This window comes from Bactrocera dorsalis, chromosome 6, assembly GCF_023373825.1.
Source record: "Bactrocera dorsalis isolate Fly_Bdor chromosome 6, ASM2337382v1, whole genome shotgun sequence".
Classification (NCBI taxonomy): domain Eukaryota; kingdom Metazoa; phylum Arthropoda; class Insecta; order Diptera; family Tephritidae; genus Bactrocera; species Bactrocera dorsalis.
This window is the reverse complement of record NC_064308.1, coordinates 29,654,843-29,668,805: the sequence shown is the minus strand read 5'-3', so window position 1 is coordinate 29,668,805 and position 13,963 is coordinate 29,654,843. Positions and strand designations below refer to the sequence as shown.

General features: G+C 36.3%; 1 protein-coding gene across 6 annotated transcripts in view; it reads left to right on the top strand.

Annotated features, from left to right (window-relative positions):
- LOC105228660 (paired box protein Pax-6) overlaps window positions 1-13,963 on the top strand; it is a 267,990-nt gene that overhangs the window by 41,994 nt on the left and 212,033 nt on the right. The gene's annotated exons all lie outside the window — the stretch shown is intronic.

The following is a 13,963-nucleotide window of genomic DNA, read 5'->3' as shown; positions in this document are numbered from 1 at the left end:
TAAATGCCTAGATGTTTACATGGCTATGGCAGCCAAACGAAACACCAGGAGCCTTCCAAAATAAACAGGAATTTTTGAATCTAGCGCCCTCTGGTGGCCATCTATATTTCTACAGGTGCGTTAGATTCTGCTATCTTTATCGAATGTTCAGTGAGAATTTCATGACATTCCATCGATTGGAAGTGAAGTTATCACGTTTAAAGTTTGAGTATGTTTCTGTTATAGGTGCGAAAATGAGCTTCGAACAAAGAGCTTTTATCGAAACGTTTCAATTGATGAAACAAGTTTATGGCGATGATTGCCTATCCCGCGAGTGGTTTCAACATTTTCGAAGTGGTCGTGAGAACATAAATGACGATCAACATGTGGGTCATCGAAACTCTGCGTGAATTCATCAAAAATCAGCCGAAATCATCATTGAAATTCATGGAAATGGAATTAAACATCTCCAAAACATCGATTTATCACATTTTGACCGACCATTTGGGCTTACGAAAGGTGTGTGTACGGTTTGTTCCGCACAAATTGACTGACGACCAAAAATCAATTTCATCGATCGACGCTTATGACCGATTATTTGACCAAAAATCACATTTGAACCATTAACCACTCCCCATATTCACCTGATATGGCACCGTGCGACTTCTTCCTTTCCGAAGAGACCATTGAAAAGGCTTGCACCGGCATACTGGCGGCCATACCGGCCAACGAGCTAAAACACTCGTTCGACATGCTTTTGGACCGTGCAAAACGCTGTATTGAAGCAGAAGGAGACTATTTTCAATAAATGATTTTGTCGAAAAACCCATTTGTTCTGTTTTTTTTTTATAGTCCTGTTTACTTTGGAAAGCACCTTGGACAAATTTTTCAGTTCTAGTAACGGGTGATTTTTTTGAGGTTAGGATTTTCATGCATTAGTATTTGACAGATCACGTGGGATTTCAGACATGGTGTCAAAGAGAAAGATGCTCAGTATGCTTTGACATTTCATCATGAATAGACTTACTAACGAGCAACGCTTGCAAATCATTGAATTTTATTACCAAAATCAGTGTTCGGTTCGAAATGTGAAAATCCGCTTTTTTATCGACAAATTTTGTTCAGCGATGAGGCTCATTTCTGGTTGAATGGCTACGTAAATAAGCAAAATTGCCGCATTTGGGGTGAAGAGCAACCAGAAGCCGTTCAAGAACTGCCCATGCATCCCGAAAAATGCACTGTTTGGTGTGGTTTGTACGCTGGTGGAATCATTGGACCGTATTTTTTCAAAGATGCTGTTGGACGCAACGTTACGGTGAATGGCGATCGCTATCGTTCGATGCTAACAAACTTTTTGTTGCCAAAAATGGAAGAACTGAACTTGGTTGACATGTGGTTTCAACAAGATGGCGCTACATGCCACACAGCTCGCGATTCTATGGCCATTTTGAGGGAAAACTTCGGACAACAATTCATCTCAAGAAATGGACCCGTAAGTTGGCCACCAAGATCATGCGATTTAACGCCTTTAGACTATTTTTTGTGGGGCTACGTCAAGTCTAAAGTCTACAGAAATAAGCCAGCAACTATTCCAGCTTTGGAAGACAACATTTCCGAAGAAATTCGGGCTATTCCGGCCGAAATGCTCGAAAAAGTTGCCCAAAATTGGACTTTTCGAATGGACCACCTAAGACGCAGCCGCGGTCAACATTTAAATGAAATTATCTTCAAAAAGTAAATGTCATGAACCAATCTAACGTTTCAAATAAAGAACCGATGAGATTTTGCAAATTTTATGCGTTTTTTTTTTTTAAAAAGTTATCAAGCTCTTAAAAAATCACCCTTTACATTACTGAAGATCTAGTCGAACGTTGACTTCTGTGTGTGTTTTTTTTTTTAATTTTTGCGAATAGTTCGTCACGTTTATATTGGAATACGTTCTTTTTTATTATTTCAAATAAAACATGATTTAAACAAAACTGCATTCCCACTTCCTATTGCTTTTACATTCAGCAAGACATCAAAAATATGGATAGACTTTTGTCGACCTCTGTATATAGTAGTTGTTTAAATGATATTAAATATAAGGGGGTAAAACACAAATCCCTGAAGAACAGCTAAATGCTTCAAATTTTTAATATTACTCAAAAAGTATATTCCTAGAAATATTACATTGCATTTTACTGTATGATCTCAATAAATGTTTTACCTTTCTATGTATTTGCACAAAGTAACTGAGTAAAATAGTTTAAAATTGTATAAAATAGTTTATTTACTTATTATAATAAGACTTCAAAAAAGTCTTGCGGTATTTTTATTGAATCTATTCGTGTGGCACCCATACATCGAGCTTCTTAGTGACTCCAAGCTTCTTCAAATGGTTTATAACGGTTTGATGACTACTATGCCGGTCTTTTTCGACCAATTCAGCGATTTTATCGCAATTTTCGACGACAGGCCTTCCGGAGCGTGGCGCATCTTCGGCCACCTCTACACCGGAACGAAAACGTTGAAACCATCGTTGTGCGGTGGAAATGGAAACTGTATCGGGTCCATAAACTGCACAAATTCTATTGGCTGCTTGAGATTGCCTTTATCGTAGTAGTACTGTAAAATATGCAGTATTTTCTCTTTATTTTCCTCCATGTTTGCGACACTATAACTCACGAACGACTTAAAAGAAACGACAATCAATCAAACACGATTTAGCGCGTGAAATGAGCTTTCCAAAAAGGTATAGCATGATCCGATGCGACGAATAAAACTAGAACTACGCGCTTTCAGCGCGAACTAGCGTCAATACCGCAAAACTGTTTTGACAACCTAATATTTCTCCTAAATAAATGCTCAGCTACAACTGCTTGGTACTTTTTTGAGATACTCTAGTCAATCTCTCTGGGACAGAGTTGGCAACCGTAATACCACAAAAAAGTTGAAGTTCGCAACACTTTCATAAGTTTCAATTTGAGAAACTGCCTCCTCCACTAGCAACGGACACAGAAAGTGATAGCAATGCCAATATTGCCGTAAATAAATTTGGAACGAAATGTTTTAATTTGTATTAACAAATTTAATGGTGCACTGTTATGAGCAATTTTTCAGCCAATAGCTTATACTTCGTTGAATAAGTATGTTGTATCTACAGATATCCGTCAATCCAGTAAATAACATTTTTAATTTTTTACAATGTTCAAAATTGGCTGTGTATATAAAACTTTTCAGCTGATGATTATAAAATATTATAAATATTAAATAAAAATCCAAAACCAATAAGTGCTACTATTAAAAAAATCATATTACGTTTGTTGTTCTTTATAATTTTTGATAGAATGCGAATATATGAAACTATGACTTTTATACATATACAATATTAAAATTTGTATTTTTAAGTTATTTTATATTTTGTGTAAATAAAATACAAAAATAAATAAAAGATGTAAAGAAAATTTGCGATATGCCTATATGGACGGTCCGGCCCAGGCTCCCAGGAAGATATCTTGTTTCTTTATGTTGGGTATACGTCCTGCAGAAGGTTCTAAAGGTCGGTTTTGCTGTCTATATGTACATATATAAAAAAGAACCTGGTGTTGCTTACACAATTTACAACTCAAGAACAGCCGAATCGATTTAGCTGAACATTGGTGGCGCACTAACTTAGAACCAGAGGACATATGCTACTTTTTTTTATCTATATAGGTTAAAACTCAGAGCAACTCATACATAAAAATATTTTATGTCAAATCATTAGCATCATGTAAGAGTCACTTGAAGACTTTTTACTTTAAAAATCAAAATAACATCACACAACTACTACCAGAGTACAGGAGTTTTTGTAAGTGGAGACGCAGGTTTACATCTAGTTCTCGTATAAATGCTCCATTACAACTTGTAAAAATATTTCAATTTTTAAAATAAAACAAAAACATAAAAAAAACAAGCAAGGAGACACGACAAGACAAGCGCTAAGTTTGGGTGCAACCGAACATTTTATTCTCTTGCAACTTCCAAGAATCAAAGCCAGGGAAATACTTTAAGGTGTAAAACCAATCATATAGAGTAAAGTCAGCTGGATGTTCGAAAATCCTGATATTAGTTATATAGAGGCTAGGCCAAATTCTAAAATTTATCTCTTTTAATCGCAAAGATACACTGTTATGAGTAAAACATGCCCCCTTATTTATATTGGGATAGCTCACATATTAGCCGATACAAGTATGCAGTACAAAATCACGCCAAAATTCAAAAATCTTTATATTAGTTATATGGGGGTATGGGAAGTAGTGGTCCGATTCAACCCCTTTCTTACACGCAGGCATATCATTATAAGAAAAGAATTATCTCTTAATTTCAGTTATATATCGTCCCCTCAATATAACAATAGCGTATGTGCTGATACGCCATTATTTTTTTATTGCATATTTAGAATCTCCATCATTGATTCTATGTCTGGTCAAAATTTCGTCAAATTCTACTTCCACAAAGTGGGTCAAAATGTCATTAGAAAAAATGGTGTATAATTTCATGTTCAAAAATTTCCTTCAATAAGTGTATAGACATCTGATTTGACAAAAACTTTAAACTCGATTTTCTCAAAACCCAAAAAAAATTATACGCTATTGTTATATTGAGGGGACGATATATCACACATGGCCGACATTTTCGATGAAAAGTCAACTACAGGTACTTTTTTACTGGCGTGGAAACCGCTTACGCGGTTATAGTCGAGTTAACAACAGCGCGCCAGTCGTTTCTTCTTTTCGCTATGTGGCGCCACTTGGATATTCCAAGCGAAGCCAGGTCCTTCTCCACTTGATCTTTCCAACGGACTGGAGGTCTTTCTTTTCCTCTGCTTCCTCCGGCGGGTACTGCGTCGAATACTTCCAGAGCTGTGGTGTTTTCGTCCATTCCGACAACATGACCTAGCCAACGAAGACGCTGTCTTCTAATTCGCTGAACTATGTCAATGTCGCCGTATAGCTCATACAGGTCATCGTTCCATCGAATGCGATATTCGCCGTGGCCAACGCGCAAAGAACCATAAATGTTTTGCAGAACTTTTGTCTCGAAAACTCGCAACGTCGACTCATCAGATGTTGTCATCGTCCATGCCTCTGCACCATATAGCAGGAAGGGAATAATGAGTGACTTATAGAGTTTTGTTTTTCTTCGAGAGAGAGGACTTTACTTCTAAATTGCCTACCTAGTCCGAAGTAGCACCTGTTGGCAAGAGATATCCTGCGTTAGATTTCAAGGCTGACGTTGTTAATGGTGTTGATGCTGGTTCCTAAATAGACAAAATTATCTACAACATCGAAGTTATGACTGCCAACAGTGACGTGAGTGCCTAGTCGCGATTGCGACGACTGTTTGTTTGATGAAAGAAGATATTTCGTCTTACCCTCGTTCACCACCAGACCCATTTCCTTCGCTGCCTTATCCATTCTGGAGAAAGCAGAACTCGCGGTGCGGGTGTTAACGCCAATGATGCTGTACACTATTATTAAAGATTGTACTTGCTCGATTAAGTTCTGCAGCTCGAATTATTTTCTCCAGCAGCAGATTGCAGAAGTCGCACCATAGGGAGTCGCTTTGTCTGAAACCGTGTTTGGTATCGAACAGCTCGGTGAGGTCCTTCCTGATCCTAACGGAGCTTTAGTGTTGCTCAACGTCAGTTTACTCAGCCGTATTAGTTTTGCGGGCATACCAAATTCAGACATCGCAGCATAAAGGAAGATCCCTTTCGTGCTGTGAAAGGCAGCTTTGAAATCGACGAAGAGATGGTGAGTATCGATTCTCTATTCACGGGTTTTTTTCAAGATTTGGGCCATGGGGAATATCTGGTCAGGTGATTTGCCAGGTCTGAAGCCACACTAATAAGGCCCAATCAGTTTGTTGGGGGTGTGCTTTAATCTTTCACACAATACGCTCGATAGAACGCTATGTTGAGGAGGCTTATCCCACGGTAGTTGGCGCAGATTGTGGTGTCTCCCTTTTTGTGGATTGGACAGAGCACACTTAAATTCCAATCGTTGGGCTTTCTTTTGTCCCACCATATTTTACAAAGAAGCTGATGCATTCTCATTATCAGATTTTCGCCGCTGTGTTTGAATAGCTCAGCCGGCAATCCATCGGCCCCCGACGCTTTGTTGTTCTTTAGGCGGGTAATTCCTATTCGAACTTCTTCATGGTCGGGCAATGGAACGGCTGCTCCATCGTCATCGATTAAGGAATCGGGTTCACCTTCTCCTGGTTATACTTTCACTACCATACAGCAAGCTGGAGAAGCGTTCCCTCCATAATTTTAGTATACTCTGTGCATCGGTCACTAGACCACCTTCTACAAGAGAATGCTCCGTTCTTGAAACCTTCTGTTAGCCGTCGCATTGCTTCTTGGAATTTTTGAGCAGTACCCCTATCGGCCAGCTTATCAAGCTCTTGGTACTCACGCTTTCCTCTTCAACTCTCGGTATCTATCCCATCCCGCACGTGTTGTGGTCGATCGTAACGTTGCGGGGTAGGCAGTCTGTTTTTTTCTCCGCTAGGACACGGCACTCCTCGTCATACTAACTGTTCCTTTGCATTTTCCGAAAATCAATGATTCCGGTTGCAGCAGTTCCCTTATACTGATTTGTTGACGAGTGCTCTCAGAGAGCAAGAGTGCTAGGCGAGTAGAAAATCGTTCGGTTGTCTGTGGTGATTGCAGCTTCTCGACGTCTTCTTCCTTCCTTGTGAGCGTTTTTTAAGTGGCGGGCCCCAAACCCAGCGCACAACCCTATGTAGGGGATATTTCGCCATCTCCCTTTAGCTCGCCTTCGAACGGATATTCTTAGGCTACCCAGAAGGTACTTGGTCAAAGACCGGAAGTCGTGAGCTGCCTGAGCCGCTTGAGCCATATATAAAAGAATCGTTTCTGGCCACTCTCTGCGTGAACTTCTACACATGACTCTCTCAACTATAGATAACAGGGTCTAAATATTTGGAACTAGGGAACGGTTTTTATTGGATTTAAACAACTTTTGATCATAAGGTGGCACACACTAAGGACATTATTCGTGCAAAGTTGTATCCCGTAATATTCCTTGCTTCTTGATTTGTGTACTGGAAGCTGGACAAATCAAGTGGAATTTAAAAATATGCTCTGTGGGAAGTAGGCGTGATTGTTGTCCGATTTCGTTCATTTTCGCAAATTTGAATGATAGAAAGTTGCTACGTACTAAATTTTGTTGTCGGTTTTCACACTAGCCCCCATAAAATTTTCTCATACCATCTCGGTGGTAAAATTTAATGTCTTTGACGTATTTAGTTATAGATTTACAGCGCTTTTAGTAGTTTTTAACAGTACCGTTATATGGGAAGTGAGCGGGATTTTCCTCCGATTTCCTACCGCTGTCAGTAGAAGCTTTTATAAGATACATATGTACGCAGCAATAATTTTTTTGTAGCTTAAACGGCTTAGTACATAGATATGTACATTAAGCTTTTAAGAGGGCGGGGCCACACCCAATTTTTAAACAAATTTTGGCTACTGGTGCCCCTTGCTACTGGGACCCTTTATACCAAATAACAGCTTTATATCTGATTTTAGTGCTCAGTAATGGCACTTTATATATTTTTGTTTAATGGCGCTTTTAGGCATGGCAGTGGACCGAATACGCCCTTCTACGTACTACTACCAAGTTTCATCAAGATATCTAAATATTTACTCAAGTTACAGACTATAATAATTTGCCATCAACTCATTTGCGATTTCCATTACTGTGCTTATCAAAATTAACCTATTCTTTACAATTAGCTAATAATCTTGAATAAAAAAATATCAAACGATGAATAAATTTTGCAGGGCAACTCTCATAGTGGAATTAAGGACCAACATGCGGCTCTTCCGTACTTACCGCTCGTATCAAACGAAATTTGTCAAGTAACAACAATCACTTTTGAGCAATGTTAATTTAGTTTAAAAATTTTTCAAATATTATACATATATTCAAGTTTTTTTAATTTTCAAAAAAAATGACGATAGTGACACCTTTACCTTTCAAGAGAGTAAACAGCTTACTCTGGATAAAATCAATTTTCATGAATATCCACGTTATGCACGGTGGTGAGTTTTCATTTACATTGCACCCTCATAAAATAGATACTGTCAGCTGATACGGTATACGCTTTTGCGTCGTTGACGCTTCGCACTATAACGTTTAATGTTGCACTGTTTTCTGGCTAGAATGTAACATCCTGAGAAAAGAACAAACGAACCCGAAAAGTTTTGAGAAATTTGACAGCCCAAGCATAGGAAAGAATCAATGCAACATTTTTGTGTAAAAAAAAACAATATTAGGATCCTTAGAGTACAGCTAGGACATCAGTATTTCAGGTTTTATTTGTTCGCTTTAGTTCCTGGCACATATTAAGGGCACTTATGAACACATACATATGTATGTAAGTATAATACATAAAATCATTGAAGGGGCCGTCGTCCCGGGTTGGGGGCGGCAAAACGATCTTCGCTGTTTTTTAATATTCAGAAAAATACTTCAACAAATTTTTTTACAAAATTTATTATAAAAGATAAACAGTTGTACACTCACAATGTAGTAATCTGAATAACAATGAAAAATATTAATTTTTACTCGAATACTCTTCAGTTTTTGAATTTGTCTCATATCTTTTGGCTTATATCTTTCATAAAAATATTTTTTCCATTTTCAAGAAGCATTTTTAACAAGCCTCTAGTACAGACAAAAAATTCCATAGTTTCTTTAACCGAACATATTTTGAGAAACCAACGGATATGTCACAGTTGAAGCATATGACAAACTGTGAGAGCGACTCATTGCGACGTAGGAGTGACAAAAAAAAACAGTATCTTTATTTATACTTTGTGGTCGCGACATTCTCACAGTTACCCCATGCTTTGAATGTAATAAATACTTTTATTTTTCCAAATTTTCAAAAATGGTATTTAAAAACTCCAATTCGGGTAAAAATTCCTGCAAAATGTGTCAAAATTGTACAAGATATAGAGCGAAAGTGGCTTCTAGTAGTCCTCAAAACCCGTATTGTGAGAATTTTGCGTGGCTTCTAGTTCCTAAATTTTATATACTTAATATCGAAGATATTTTGTAAAAAATTCACCTTTGTTCGAACCACCTCACGAAACTTGTAGGTAGGTAGATAAAGAGGGCCGCAGAACATCCTTGGCCCCGGGCGCCCGAAGTTGTAGCTACGCCATTGTGGGGAGATATATGCGGAAAATCAGAAGAATTACTGATATGAATTTGATAGATGTACATATGTATGTACATCCATATGTGCGTATGTGCAAGTTTGCACATCTCTCTAAAAATATGGGGTAATTGAGGGATTTTGGGATTTTTCATAGAATACTTCTCTGTAATGTTGCAGTGAACAAATTTCTGTCCTTAAAACTTGGGTATTAAACCCCGTTATCAGATTGGGACTTGTTAAGAAAAAGAAATTATATATTTTTCAATGTGAATATCCAAGTAAATAATAATATACATACTTACATATGACGTGGTGTAGTGAGAGAGTGGTTCCGAAAGAAATTTCCTGAAACTGGTTCATGGCATACACCGGTGATATGCAGAGTCGAATTAAAAGGTCTTGTCTAAGGATCTGCGATAACAAATGGACCACTTATTTTACATAAAATTAAGGTAATTTTTGAGTACTTATCATTACGTAATGAACATTTTTATCCATATATGAAGAATACTCCATTTTTATAGAAATGTTGAATAAATGCAATTCGGGAAGTGTTTTCTTAAGGACACAGGCATCATGCCCATTGAAACACACATAAAGCACCTTCATATTCAGTGTAATAATGTATTATATCTACCCATTTATATTTGGAATACTTAACACTATAAAACACCTTGTGCAATATTTTAAAGATAATTGTGTCGTATATAGTTTTATACATTTTATTTTCTTCCAAAAAGGATATTGTTAAACTAAAAAGTCAATATTTTAACCATCCAATGTAAATGATTAGTTTTGCCTTTCCTATAAAGACGATACATGCAAAGTTCATATACTATTGTGGACTGCTATTTCAATTAATTAGATTGGTTTTAATATTATATAAATATCGCAGACACAAAGCTAAACATGCTAATAAAAAAAAGAGACCATGACCTATAATATAAGTCAATAAGATACCAAAGATTTTTAAGATTTTTTTATACAATAATTTCGTGGATTAAATGAAGTTGAGTTAACAGCACCTGAAAGCAGGGTTTTCATTTACTAACATTTTCCATTGTAGCCAGATCAGAAAAAAAGCTATTTTTTGGGCATTTTAAATAAAACACCCAATTCGCATTTTCCACACCACCTATGAGGTATGCAAAAGGGCGCGTTACCGAAGTTATTTTTGGGTGCTCGGTTCCCCAATAGGCCTATATCAACCACTAAAAATTTATTTACATAAAAAATTAAAAAACAAAACGATAACAATTCATATATAATATAAAAAAAAATAACAAAAACAATATCACCTCATATCACAGTATATGAATATAATACTTAAAACTATAAAAATAAACATACATATATACAAATGCCAATATTTAAACCCCAAATTCTAATTTGTAATTAAAAACTTTCTAATCTTTATCGTTCGAACTTTAGAGCCTCTTAATACGAATCTGCTTAAAAAACCTTATTTTAGTATTAAATATTTAGCTCATTGCAACCACTAAAAAAGGAAGATAAAAACTACGAATGTGAAACACGCAAAATGTTATTCTTAAAATTGGGTAGAGATAAACCTTTATTTAAAAATTTTGTCACAAAATAAATTCGAATTCTAATAATAAATGACCTTTGGGTCACAGTCTTCACAACACAAGAAGGGCCTAATATCTTTTAATTTAGCAAAAAAGAATTTCTCCTAATCCTATTTTATGACAATTTCTGTCAAATTCCTCAACAAATTTTATTTCTAAATTATTAATAAATGCAACAAATTCTTGAGGCGGCTTCACTAAGTTGCATTTATCGATCTGGTTTTGGTGTATGAAGATGAATTCATCAGAAGGTATTTCATCTTCTAAATAAGTTAATGGCAGGAGGCATGTGTGCATTTTAAAAATTTTCAAATAAAGGTAGCCGCAAAAATAATTAAAAGCATTTTTCTTTAAAAAGTTAATTTCTAAACTACTATCTAAAGTAATGGATCTAACAATGGAGTGTTCGGGCCGTGGTAAACCCTGGAAATCCTGCCACTTAAAACGGAATCATTGCACACATTAAGAGGAACATTATGGCTATGTTCTGAAATAACTGTGGCTTCGGGTTCTAAAGGCAGCTCACAGTTATCTTTTGTTACGATATTTACGTAACGTAAACCCCACGACTTCCTAAATAAACTAGAGAACATGAAAGGTGTAACTCTAGTTCCTCCCCTACTTCTAATACGACCAAAAAAATGCTCTAAGCTGTCCTGACATAGTCGTCTTGTCTACAGGTACGGAAATCCTGAGTGTGACAGCAATCGCCACAATCGTCTTAAACTATTAATATTAATTAACCACCCCTTGATAAAATTGAAATTATTTGTTGTGTTGTTTCCTAACTCATCTACGACCCGAATTGTTTTCAAAACTTTTTCTGCCTCATCTAAAAACTGGTTTTGCTCTGGGGAACTTATAAAAGCTTTTTTAGTGGGTACACAGTAAACTACTATTAAAGATATCGAATAATTTATTGAAAAAAGAAACGAAATCCGCGGTATTAATAAAGCTCATAGTATTTGAGCTTAATGCTCCCGAGCTGTAAAGAGAAAGCATACCTGAAGCGACCGTTTTACTTAACACTTGAGACGCGAATTTAACTTTCATTTTTTGAAAGGTATTGGGGTAAATATGAGCATCGGTTAATTTATGCGCACAGCGATAACTCGACTTAGAGTCCTGTTTATAAAAATGGACTATATCTGGCCAACATACGCTATTATTTTTAAAAGCAACTTTATTTTTCATATTTTGTAAGCAGTTTCGACAACATTTTAATAATGGGGGCTATCGTAAAAAAAAATATATTTCCTTACCATTAACGTTGAAAAAACGCCGTGACATTGAAACACCTGTCAAATTAGCTAAATTTTGAAAATTGGTACCCTGGTCACAAACAAAATGGCACGGAACTAGCCCTATATTTTGAAGTTGGATAATGGCTTCAAGGATATATTTCTTGAGAACATCCCCTTTACATGAGCCTCTAATAAAAAAATAAGCTAATGGGTGGGGCCAAGGTTCCCCACCAATACCTAGCACCATTATGGTCATTGCAGGTGTGGCTATTCTAGATGTGCGATTTTCATCGCCATAATCTTCAACACCTATCACCCTATAATACTGCAAATGACATTTCAGTTACATTTCATCACAAGAAACTGATATGAACTTTTCTTCGAAAGAAAATCCCTTACTCCTTATTTGTAAGGACTTTATGCTGCTTTGGATGCAACCTGGGAAACGAGGCCAATCTGCGACAAAATTATGTAACGTAATTTCCGAGGGAAAACTAAGTTGGTGCTTTAGGTAGCGGTAAGCGATTGGTGACAAAAAAAATACGCCCAAAGCTAAAGTTTTAAGAAAAGTATCATATCGCCGACCGTGACTTTGGCGATTACTATTTAAAAAACTACTCCTAATACAAGCACCTAACTGAGGAGGAACTTTGCTGCAAACTATCTCAAGAGGGTCTGACTCTTCCCTAAATGAACTACTTAACATTTCCCTACAACTTTCTAATACAGTTGCCATTTGGACCAACTGCGCTTTTAAACTCCTATTCTCCTTTTCTTTTTCATCCAATTTTCTTTTTGAAATCCTATTCTCTTCTCTCAATTTTTTTTCTATCTGTCCCTGCTGTCAGACTCCTGCCTGTTTGCGCGGCTTTTTCACTACTCTTTAGTAGTTCCTCCTCAAGAGGTGGCAGAGGCTCTCAAATATTTTCGCGGTCTTCCCTTTCTAACAGTGGAAGCAGCTGCCTCGATGCACCGTGAAGCAGGTCCTTCCATTTGGGGGAAAAAATCTTCAACGCCCATTTGAATTGGGTTTTCAAAAAAAGAATTTGGGGCGTTAAATATTGGCTCAATCAATAAATTAATGTCCGGAACGGCTCTCAGACTAAATTTTTTTGCGTTACGCACTTCATTGGAAAAATGCCGCTCGCACGCAAAAAGGTGTTTAGGTGTTTTTTCACTAAGATCTTCAAAAACACCTAAACGTTTGAGCCAACATTCAAAATTACAAATAAATACAAAAAGGTAAAAATTTAATTATAAAATATGTATAATAATAATAATAATAATAGTAAGTAAGTGTATATTTAATGAATATTTAAAGTACGACTTTTTTATAACTATCATAAATATTCAATTATAAATCGTTACTTTAAAATAATTTATTTAATTAATTAACGGCAATGGCAATAAATTGACAGTTACGCTCTGAAAAAGGAAAGCGCGACAGACTACAAGCGACATTTGTCAAATATTAAAATAAACATGTTCTTAAGGACACAGTTATTGAGGCAGCTGAACGACTACATAGCTGTGTCCATAAGAATGTGTGTATTTTAATATTTGACAAATGTCACTTGCAGTCTGTCGCGCTCTACTTGTTCAGCACATCACATTTAAAAACTGACTAAAATTCAATTTCATTATCCAAAATTACTATTTTCATTGCACAACCGAAACACTGATTTCATCGAAATTTTTCACAAATTCACAAACACTTTTTGCAATATTTAATGTTTTTCACTCACCGTTCGAGGTCCGTTCCACGTTTGGAAAACTAAATATTCTTCCTCCCTTGTTGCAACCAACAATACACTTTCTCCAACTGCTGGTTGTTTTCGGCATTTTATCTGTAAAATAAATAAAAATAGTATTACATAAATGAAAGTTTATTTAATAAAAGTTAAAATACACTCACATCTTTCAACT